Raw genomic sequence first — 12082 nt, forward strand, 5'->3', positions numbered from 1 at the left:
TAACTGACCCTTCGCGAATGCGAAGGCCATTTTCTCTGCAACACTTATCAGCAATTTCTACAATTCCAAACATCATGAAATGGTTCGATTGACCACGGGAAACTCACCCGAGGCCCTCGAGACCTCAACTAAACATGGCAACATATCCCATAACCTCATTCAAACTTGTTCCAACCTTCGGAACGCTCAAAACAACATCAAAACACCAAATTTGCATCGGATTCAAGCCTAAGAATTCTAAAATCTTCTAAATTATGTTTTGATCAAAAACCCAACCAAACCACGTCCGAATGACCTAAAAGTTTGCACACACATCCCAAATGACAAAACGGAACTACTGAAACTCTCAGAATTCCATTCCAACCCCTATATGAAAATCCCACCTATCAACCGGAAAATAACAAAAGTTCAATCTTGCCAATTCAAGCCTAAATCCAGTTGACTTTTCCAACATAAGCTTCCTCAAAAGAGACTAAGTATCTCAAACCTTACATAATCCTCTCCGAACCCGGGCCAACCAACCTGATCACATATAGAACCGATAGACAAACTAATAAGAAGCAGAAATGGGGGAAAACAGAGCGGTAACTCATGAGACGATTGCTAGGTTGTCACAATCTACTAAGGTCTAAAATCAACAAAAGTCTAAGAATGTACTAAATATAGTCTAAGGAAGACAAGAGGGAGAAAAGTAGTGTTGCGAACATCAGGCAGCTACCTTGCTAACTCCAATGACTCTGCCACTGAGCAATCAACACCCGCTACCAGGTTCAGAACTATCTGAATCTGCACACAAGATGTAGGGAGTAATGTGAGTACGCCAACTCAGTAAGTAATAAAAGTAAATGAAAGTTGCGTAGTAAGAAAACACCTAAGCCACGTCATAACACTACAACAAATGTAGATCATTTTCAAAGTTGTACATAAAATCATTTACCTCGTAAATCAAACTAAGTTTCAGTAAAAATCTGTTTAAAAAAACTTTCAGCGTTTTCAAACGAGTGATAAAATAGTTAGTATCAATGATTGAAATGTAAATAGCCCCTCGGGCAAAACATGTACGATAAACCGCCCCTCGAGCATAATCTCAGCAGAACCAGCCCCTCGGGCTACCTTACAATCACTCGTAATCAGTCCCTCGGGCATAACATGAATTAAGAAATGCCCCTCAGGTAAAATATAAATCAAGAATAGACCCTTGGGCAACAATACAAAATGACAACAGCCCCTCGGGCTACATCATATCAATCACACTGGGTACCCGCGCTCACTGGGGGTGTGCAGACTTAGGGAGGCACCCCTTACGGTCCAAGCGCAATAATAAGTCATCGTGTGGAATAATCAATATATCACTCACTCATGGTACCGGGGCTCAATAGGGGTGTACATACTTCGGGAGGGGCCCCTTACAGCCCAAGCACAATAACAAGCCATCTCGTGGCATAATCAAATGGGCTCTCAGCCTCATATCTAGCCACTCATGGCGTAGCAAATCAGGCCCTTGGCCTCATAATCATAAATCAGTACCACACTACTGCGGCGTGCAGCCCGATCCCATTCTATCCTCATAACACAGGCCCTCGACCTCACTCAGTCAGAAATCTCTCATGCCACTCGGGCAGCAGTAAAACATGATGCTCAACCCAAAAATATCGCTTAAAATATCAAAAATGGAATAAATATGACTGAGTTATGAAAATTGTAGAAAACAGTATGACTGAGTACAAATATGAAGCATTGAAGAATAGTAGTAAAAATCCCCTAAGGGTCATAAATAGTTGGCATGAGACCCAAATGTGGCATTCAACCCAAAACATGATAACACTTTCCAAAACACAATGATAGCAAAGAATTTTCAATCAAATATGCAGTTTAACAGTCATAAGGGACGGACTAAGTCATAATCCCCAATGGTGCATGACCCCACGCTCATCATCTAGCGTGTGCGTCACCTCAAAATAGCACAACGATGTGAAATCTGAAGTTTCATACACTAAGGACAAATATTTACAATCATTACTTACCTCAAATCGGTCTAAACTCTATCCCGCGATGCCTTTGCCTCTCAAATCGGCCTTCAAATGATCCAAATCTAACCAAAATCAATATATTATCATCAATATACGCTAAAGGAACAAAGCCCAAGCGAAAATAATCAAATTAACTCCAAAATCCCGAAATTGGCTCAAATCGGCCTAGGGCCCACGTCTCGGAATCCGATAAAAATCATAAAACTGGAAAACCTATTCGCTCATAAATCTACCCATATCAAATTCACCAAAATTCGACATCGAATGGCCATCCAAATCCCTAAAATTAACTCTCCAAACCTTCCTCCATTTTTCCCAATTTTCACCCTAAATTCCCAAATTAAATGATAAGAATCAAGACATAATCATGAGATTTAACCAAATTTTACTGAAGAACACTTACCCCAATCAATCCTCTAAACATCCCTTCAAAAATAGCCTAAATTCGAGCTTCATAGCTCCAAAAATGCAAAAATGGCTGAAATCCTCGAAATAGAGTACTTTATAATTTGTCCAGGCATTTACCCTATGCTATTGCGGACAAACTAATGTGATAGCGAAGTACAAAATTTTCCAGCCCTTATTATACCCTATGCGATCGCGGCCATTCCTCTGCGATCGCGTAGAACAATTTTTTTCAACAGCTTTCTCCAACTCTTTCGGATAGCCTCTAGTATAATGGTTATAACTTTTTTTATTAAACTCCAAATTACAATTGATTCTGAAAACTAGACATTAAGGGCTACAACTTTTTTTTTTGAATCATCTTCAAATTCCTTATAGATTGTGAGATATAAGCTTCCAAAGTCGGGCCAGTGCAATAGAGATTTTACTCTATGCGATCGTGGGATGACTTACGCGATCGCATAGCACAACTCTATTTTTCCAAATTTTCTCTACGCTAAAGTGGTCAGATCTATGCTAACGCACTGTATACCCTTGTAGCCAAAAACCAGCAACTAAAAAGGGCCTAGAAATGACCCGAAACCACCCCGAAACTCACGCGAGGCCCTCGGAACCTCAACCAAACATGTCAACACATCCCATGACATCATTCAAACTTGTTCTAACCTTCGGAACGCTCAAAATAACATCAAAACATCAAACCACCCTTGGATTCAAGCCTAAGAATTCCAAAACTTCTGAATTCCAAATTCGATCAAAAAGTCTATCAAACCTCATCCGAATGACCTGAAATTTTGCACACACGTCACAAATAACACAAAGGACCTACTCCAACTTCTGGGATTCCATTCTGACCCCTATATCAAAATCTCACCTATCAACCGGAAAACGCCAAAATTCCAATTTCGCCAATTCAAGTCTAAACCTTCCACGGACCTCTAAAATACATTCCGATTATGCTCCTAAGTCCCAAATTACCTGACAGAGCTAACCAAATAAAACAATTCCAATCCGAGATCATATACTAACAAGTCAAAACTTGGTCAACCCTTTCAAATTTTAAGCTTCAAACTGAGAACTGTTCTTCCAAATTCATTCCGATTACCCGAAAAACCAATACCGGTGATATACATAAGTCATAACACATCATACGGGGCTAGTCATGACCGAGAGCTGGCGAGCGAAGTGCAAAAGCTCAAAATGATCGGTCGGGTCGTTACATCCTCCCCTACTTAAACATACGCTCGTCCTTGAACGTGTCTAGAGTTGTTCCAAAAACTATCAATAGCTGTGTAATCTTACCATGCTCATACCTGGGGGTGATATCACATCACCCTATCTCATATAGGTCCGATAACATAATGCAACTAAAATTTCACAACTCAACCTAGCTCATAAACCTTAGAACCATAGTTCCACTTCTGAATTCATCCACAAGATCAGAATCTCACATCTATACTCTGAATAAGCCTGAACAAGCTGTAACAAACCATACCCGCAGACTCAAATGCCATTACATGATATACCACATAACTCCAACACTCGTAGCGATAGCTTCTAGTCACAGCAGTTGCCCAAAATAGCCAAATACCGATAATACTTCTTATCAAATAAAGCCTCATTAAACACTTCTGTATACTGTCAATGATAAACGAAACAAGTAGTAAGTCATAACCATTCCTCAGATCAACTATTCATGAAGCCACTTCTCCCCTGGCAAGGACCATAGCAAATTTCTGAGCCGAACCTCGATATTATCCTTCCCACATGCTGAAATCAAATCCATTTGTATTCATTATAGATCCCAACGGTCTCATCTAATCCAACACAACTACTCTGGTGACATGACACATCAATACAAACTAAATCCACAACTCGTGCAATCCGCGCACCAATAAGAAACAATCCGAACATACTTGAATCATGAAAATGACTCAAATAAAAGATCTTTCCCGCAAGCTCACCAGTACCTCCACACACAATAATGAGAACCCGTCACGCATCGTGGAACTAGAACACATGAATCTAACCCGAAGGATCATACCTCCACATAGCTTCGCTCCAACGCGCGACCTCATCCAAACACTGGTCCAACATGAAACACCTCAAGTCATTATGCTCAAATCGACAACCACGTGCAATTAGATGTCTAGAACCAAAGCAATCATCATAACCATTCTGAAGCAATTGACATAAGATTACACAAACCTGAAAGGACACAACCGATACGCCAACCACCGAGCAATACCCAATACTCCTTACGCTCGAATTCCACTGAAAGACCCCAATAAAACCGCACCACATGTGCCTATAACCAACAAATCCCAATGCCTCGCAACATGGAAAGGTAACTCATAGATCTCCCCAGATCACTAATAAGCTCAATAACAATTGAATCAACAGATCCCTCAACAATACAACTCGGAGTCAACCAAGCCGACTCGATGCAGAACCACATCCATATTGGCCTACCAATGAACCCCTTATCAAGGAGTTCCTGAAGCTTCTCCTTCAATCCCTTTAACTACGCCAGTGCCATACGATACGGTGCCTGTTGACACCCAATTTTGTCCCTCCTCCTATTGAATTTATTCCTTTGATTCTATTTTTTTTTTTTACATATTTTATCACAATACAAAGTTTATATTGCTATCATTTATTATTACTGATTACTATAATTATTATGTTTTTTAGTTAAAATAGTAGCCCAAATACTCCCCTATTTATCTAGCCCAACATGTGCTCTCTGTCCAAATGGAGCCCACTTCACCCAGCAATATCCTAAGCTCAACCACTTTAAACCAAATCTCAACGAGACTATCCCCAAACCAATTCTCCGATCTTATACCTTTCTCGCCAGCAACAAACATCCATTTTTCCCTTCTTTAGTCCATTATCATATTTATTCTCTTACTTTCCTTCCTTTTTCTATTTAGTTATTCCTTAATTATTTTACTACTTTATTACCAAATATCATAGCATAGTTTCTTCACAAATCACGCAAAATCAGAAATTATATCTCTTCTTGTAAAGAAAAAATTTTGGTGGAAGATTTGGGTACGAATTTCATTGAATAATCTGTCCAAGTTCATAGGAGTCCCCAAATAGGTAAAGATTTTGAATTTATCGCGGGTTCCGCTTTCTCTGATTTGATATAATAATTTTTAGAGAAACTCAATCCCGTAAGCTTCTTTCCTTCTTGACATAATTTATTATTGCTCTAATTATATTGTAGTTGAATTTCATAAATATTCATATACTTTTTATATATAGAAAGAATCAATTTTTTTCCAAAGTTGTGGCCTCTGATTTCTGCTAATTGATTCTGTCAAGTACTAATTGTTAGCCTTAATTTATATCCTTTTTACTTAGAGCATTAGTAATTTTTAGCTATAAATACTACTACTGTTAAGGCAAAAAAAGGAGGGGAGGAGGACTTTTGATCATTGCTCCTCATCACTTCCATAACTTTTTTTTACTGTGATATACTCTTCATTCACTGCTCTTCGGCTACTTCTTTGCTTATTGCAAGCCAAAGCAAAATTTGTTTTATTTTATTTCACTCGATACGAGTGTTGCTCGAAATTCTTAGATGTTTTTGTGATCTCGGAGCGTCGAGATTTGAGTATTGGTTTCGAGTCGCTATTATTCGAGTTTTCTCATTGCAATCACTACGTATTTCTGGAGTTTGTTTGGCATATTTACTGCTGTTGAAGCTCTGTCCGTGAATCATTATTTGGATTTCTAGTTTTCTTATGAATTTGATACACCATAAACCAGTTAGTTTCCTGAACGACGCATTATGATTCCTTTACATGTTAGTTGTTGTTAGAATAGAGTAGTCCTTCTCTTTAGTTTTGTATTCGGTACACTCTTGGCCATGCTGAGATATCGAGTGCCATACGGCACTCTATTGAAATTATGCCAATATAATAACCAGGTACATCTCTTAAATTCAGGTGTGTTTTTGATCTTTTGATTTTATGTGTGAGTTTTTGAATATGAGACGACCTGGCCATAAATGTCTTTAGGATTTGTTTTGGGACCCTAGTAACTACGCAATCATTTCTTTTATTTAGGACTAAAGATTGCATAAACAAGAGTAGCACCAACTTATTTGCTATGTTCAATGATTTAGTTTAGAAATACTACCTAAAAGATTTCGAATGATATTTGTAAGTTCCATGATCTTCATTCTTTGAATATAACTGAATTCATGTTGCATAGGTATAATTTCAGCGAGTATTTCTTAGTTAATAAAAAGTGGCAGTGGATTGTTCAAACTTCATTCCTTAAACCTTAAGGTTATTTGGCGGTCTTATGTGGTTAAAACTACCTTGCCTAAATCAGTGCACTTGTTTTGTCACTTAGACACCATGTTTAGGATTAACTGGCCTAATATACTGCTTGTCCAGTTGTGGATAGTATGTCGGAAGCTAAGAGTTATATTTGTTTGATTTGTTGGCTATAACATTACTGCCATGATGTTCTCAAATACGAATACCATGTCCTTAGGATTTTAATTCATCTAGATATTCAGTCTATGGATAAAGCATCTAGATAACTTGCTATCCCATAATGCTTGTACTTTATTTTGTTTGAGTAATTATTTATTTGATTTGAACACTAGGTGCTCTATTTAGGAACTAATAGTAAGAGAAGTCAACAACTTCGTTGGTGTTAAAGGCTAGCGAGTTGTATTTCTCAGCATGTTCTTTATCTTTACATGACTAAATTGCAAATAGTTTGAACCAAATACTTGAAGTCATATTATTTGGAAGTAACGAGTTAAATCTATTTTTGTGATAATTCGATCTCCATGTGCGCTGCATATGTGTTCTGGTTGGGCTATGATGTTATAGGATGATCTAATTCGAGCATTGAGGAATGAATTGGAGTCGCCTGGGAAGGGGAAGGTTTAAGAATTATTGTGTTGGAATTTACTTTGCGCCTGAAGCTCATTAGTTTAGCTTGTGTTGTAATGTTGGCCTTATAATGCTACAAATAATCTGTACTTGTGTAAAAGGGATGATTGGGGCTGAAACTTGTTTGTCACTTGTTGCTGCTATGTGCTATTTGCTATTGTGGTTTGTTTCTATTTTTACTAATCATTGAAGTCATGCTTTCATTTTCAATATTATTACCATGCTTATAGAATTTACGTAACAGGGAGACGTGCTTTTCTGTTTCTGTTATTCTGCTAATAATAATAATAATTTTTAATGCACTCAATTTCCTTTTAACAGTGGAGATTGCTAATTGTTTTAAACCTGACGTCATACTAGTTTTACAAAAAGTACCTTTGATTTATTTCAGGGAAACAAGACCTGTTAAGTAAGTATAGTCTTCCTATAATATTTTTATTTAATTATTTATTTATTAAAGGCTTGGGGGCTAGTAACAATCTTTGTATACAAATAAGTTTTCTGGCATACGAATTTCAAATCAGGTATCTTATTTCAATTTCTCTTTCTTATCTACCTTTACACAAAAGAGTACGTAGCTTTATACTTTAATCAAAACTACTTTGTCTTCTACTCGATATTTTTACTAATTTTATAATTATGTTTATTCTAGTATGCTTATACTTGAATTCCATAGTACCAATTCAAGAAATTTATTATATTATAAGAGTTCATTTCACTACTTCAATTATCATCTCTCAATTTAATTAATTTGGAGGCTAACATGAGCCCTTACATGCCTTCTGTGTTATTTGTTTAAGTCCCGATGTGCTCCCTTTTATGTGACGCTAATAGGAATGTAAATAGAAACTTGAGATTTTCTTTATGTCTAGAACCATCATTTTAGAATAGTGTCCAAAGTTTTCTGGACTATAAGAAGGGACGGGTAGTTTTAAATTAAGACGCGCTTTAGAATTAACTAGTACGTTCTTAGGTTAATAACTCGAAGATAGTAATGAGGGTAGTTGGACATGATACAAAAATTGTCCGAATAGCCGTTGCACTTTTGGCTATAAAAGTCTTAGCAGGCTTTGCACGGGAGTTGATCCATTAGGCTTAAAAATTTAGGTCCCCCTTTACATAATTAGTTCCTTTAGGCTATCAATTCTTTCCTTATGCACTTGATTGTTTAAGTAATTATTTTTTTTACATCTCTAATTGTTTGCATATTTCATCGCCTAGTAATAACAAACTAGTCTAACTTTAGATTAGTAATCCAATAATCCCACATAGCATAAATTTCGACCAGGACCCACAGTTGTGGACTTCGAAGAGTGCCTAACACCTTCTCTTTAAGGTAATTTGAGCCATTACTCGATCTTTGGTGACGTTGACTAGTCAAACAGAGTTATTTGTAAATAGGTACCATAACGCACCTTACAATCGTTAGGTGACGACTCTTCTCTTTTTATACCATTTTAAAAGAGTTGTCACATGTCTAAACCCGTCTTCGTGAGAAAAATGGGGCGTGACAGCATGGCAACTCTGTTGAGGATACTTAGGTTCTTACCATAACGGATTCAGCTTATGTGGGATTTCTAATTCATTAAGTTGCTTTACATGACCGCTTCCAGGTACCTCCCCTTCCCGTTCCTTTATTTGCTCAAAGTTGTTATATCATGAACCTCCCTTCCCTGTCTCCTTTATTCGTTTCATTTAATTATGTTTTGAATTTTTTGTGAACAATGCTAACCTATTTCCTTTGTATTTTTTCCCCTTTCTCTTTTGCTTATTTTATCGTATTATTTAATACTGCCTTTATATGTCTTCACCATGTGAATTACTTGACTATATGTTATCACTTTTGCATAAGCATGTTTTCAACTCATGTTCCACTCGTGCCAAATATCAACATAGCAGCACTTGTGAGTGTCTGCGCTCTTTCCAAAATCACCCTTTGAATTTGGAAAGGCTTATTTGCAGTAAAATGAGTCGATCAGCGGTGCATTCGATGGTTCCGCGCCTTTCTCTCCCAAGTTGTCCGCTTGAGGGTACCAGTCTAGACTCTTCTAGAAACCCCATTCTAAAATCGACATTGCATGCATCATGTCTAAACCTAGTATGACTTAGAACGCTACCCATGCAATAACTCGCTAAGACAAGCCTTGTCCAAAGTCCGGCGGAATTTCCATAAACCCAATGGACACAATCACCTTATGTGCATTACTTGGAGAAAGATGTGTTAATATGTTGACTGTTGTCTTAAATTTTTAAATTTAGGAGTGGTAGGGCTAAATCAACCTTATCTCTTTTGCCATCCCCATAAAGGCTTATTTGCACATTATTATGTGTATCTATATTCCCTCTTGCATGTCTCTATTTATTTGTTTGCTATTTATTTCAAAGTACTCATGACATATTCTTTCAAAATTACTCCATGCCTAAAACAATCAATTTTTGGGCATTTTTTAGACTTCTATCCTTAGACTCAAATCATTTGAATCTTGGGTATGAACAAACTATCTTTCCGTCCCAGGGGCATAATCTCTGATTTTGCCTAACGGAAGTATTTCATCCATTGATTACATAACATGACTGACCATCATTATCATCAGTTTAATGACACAATTTCATTTTCAAATGATGTTGCATCTCAATTTTGCTCATATGGGTATAACTTTTTCAAAATGAGATGTTTTACCCTTCAATTGCTGCTATCCTCTATTCAACTCAGTCCAGATCATACTTAGGGCTATTGTCCGAGTAATATTATTTTTGGGTTTTTATTTTGTATCCCAACTTATACAATACTAGAGTCTTCTAGTAACTTACGCCAAACTTGCATAATATTCTATTTATAAAAGATAGGACATTTTCCACGTTAGTACAATCAATCTTTCCTCTATCTGATTAGTTCCATTCTATCTTAGCGGCCCAATGTTACCTAATCTTGTTCCGACATTATGGTCTTGTATCTTGCTCATCTTGCACCTTTTACATCCAAGCCATAAGACTTGAAATCCAAGTATGTTAGACACTTATGTTTGCTTCTGGTACTTTATTTGCTCAATTCTAAAATACTCTCACAAGTGTTGGTAATAATCTCCACGTACATGTTGAATCATAAAGACCTTCTCAAGAACTGCAGTCTCAATGGTCAATACGACCGAAGCGATACGTGTTACTCTACCAATCTCCACCCACCCACCCGTGATACTCTTCTAAAAGTATTTATTTCTAAGCTCGTTCTTCCAGTCACACTCTATTCTTTTGAGCATCCACCTGAACTTTCAACAGGGGGCTACTCGATTACATAAATCTTGCATTCTCTAGCTATTCTATAAGCTTCAAATACGATCTATGTTTTTATCTGATTTCTGTTTAAAAGAGATACGTATGTAACCCATTATTTGGTTTAGTCTTATTATTATAAAAATTCTATTTCCCTCCAAAAATGAAACTGGGGCAAAATTTTGAGATTGTATCATCAAAGTCTTCGAAAAGGGATGATAGGTAGAACATTGTCAACAATATTCTCACCAGGCATACGCTGCAAAGCACGAAGACCACCACCTGCATAGAGATATACACAACACAGCACAAAGTATTCATATTCATAAGGCTAAGAATTGCTTTCTCTCATTTACATAACTATCTTCCTCTACCTGTATAACGCTAAACAATGCATTTATCCTTGCATGAGGTTAAGCTCTACCTCCATATTTGCATGAGGCTAATCCCTGCCTCCATATCTGTATGAGGCTAATACTTGCCTCCATATCTACATGAGACTAATCCCTACATCCATAATTGCATGAGACTAATCCCTGCCTCTATATCTGCAGGAGGCTAATCCCTCCCTCCCTACTTGCACGAGGCTAATCCCTACCTCCATATTTGCATGAGGATAATCACTGCCTCCATATCTAAATGAGGCTAATCCTTGCCTCCATAACTACATGAGGCTAATACCTACCTTCCTATTTGCATGAGACTAATCCTTGCCTCCCTGTTTGCATGAGGCTAATACCTGCCTCCTATCTTCATGAGGTTAATCCCTGCCTCCCTATCTGCATGAGGCTAATCCCTGCCTCCCTAATTGCACGAGACTAATCCCTGCCTCCATATTTGCATGAGGCTAATCCGTGCCTCCGTACGTGCATGAGGCTAATCTCTGCCTCCATACTCGCATGAGGCTAATACTTGCCTCTATATCTGCATGAAGCTAATCTCTGCCTCCATATTCGCATGGGACTAAGCATTGTCCCTCCTTGCACATATATTGCTCTATTCCGGTACTATCTATTTGATTTTCGATTGGGCTAAGCTCTGCCCTTCATTTCACAAGACTAAGACTTGTCTTGTTAACATCATATTATTGCATCTCATGGGCTAAAACATCGCCAACTTGTCCAAAGGCGTTATTGTCTAAAGACATCATCATCATAGCCAAAAGACACCATGTCATGGCCTGAGGATCTCTCGAAACTGCACATCATTATTCAAAGGCATCATAGTCTAGAGGCACCATCCTCATGGCCCGAGGACATCATTTCATGGCCTGCGAATACATTATCATACGCTTCATAGCCCAGGACGTCATGGTCTAAGGACATCATCCTCATCGTCCTAGGACAACTTTCATGATCTAAAGGGAATTTGCATCATATTTAAACATTTTTAGTAGATTACATTCATCATATTAATGCTTACATGTGCTTACATACTAATTATCTTTTGTAG

At 37.6% G+C, this 12082-nt stretch overlaps 1 long non-coding RNA gene across 1 annotated transcript in view; it reads left to right on the forward strand.

Moving 5' to 3' along the window:
* LOC107770630 (uncharacterized) overlaps positions 1-12082 on the forward strand; it is a 63855-nt gene that overhangs the window by 11945 nt on the left and 39828 nt on the right. The gene's annotated exons all lie outside the window — the stretch shown is intronic.

The sequence above is a fragment of the Nicotiana tabacum genome, chromosome 20, assembly GCF_000715075.1.
Source record: "Nicotiana tabacum cultivar K326 chromosome 20, ASM71507v2, whole genome shotgun sequence".
NCBI classification, from domain to species: Eukaryota; Viridiplantae; Streptophyta; class Magnoliopsida; order Solanales; family Solanaceae; genus Nicotiana; species Nicotiana tabacum.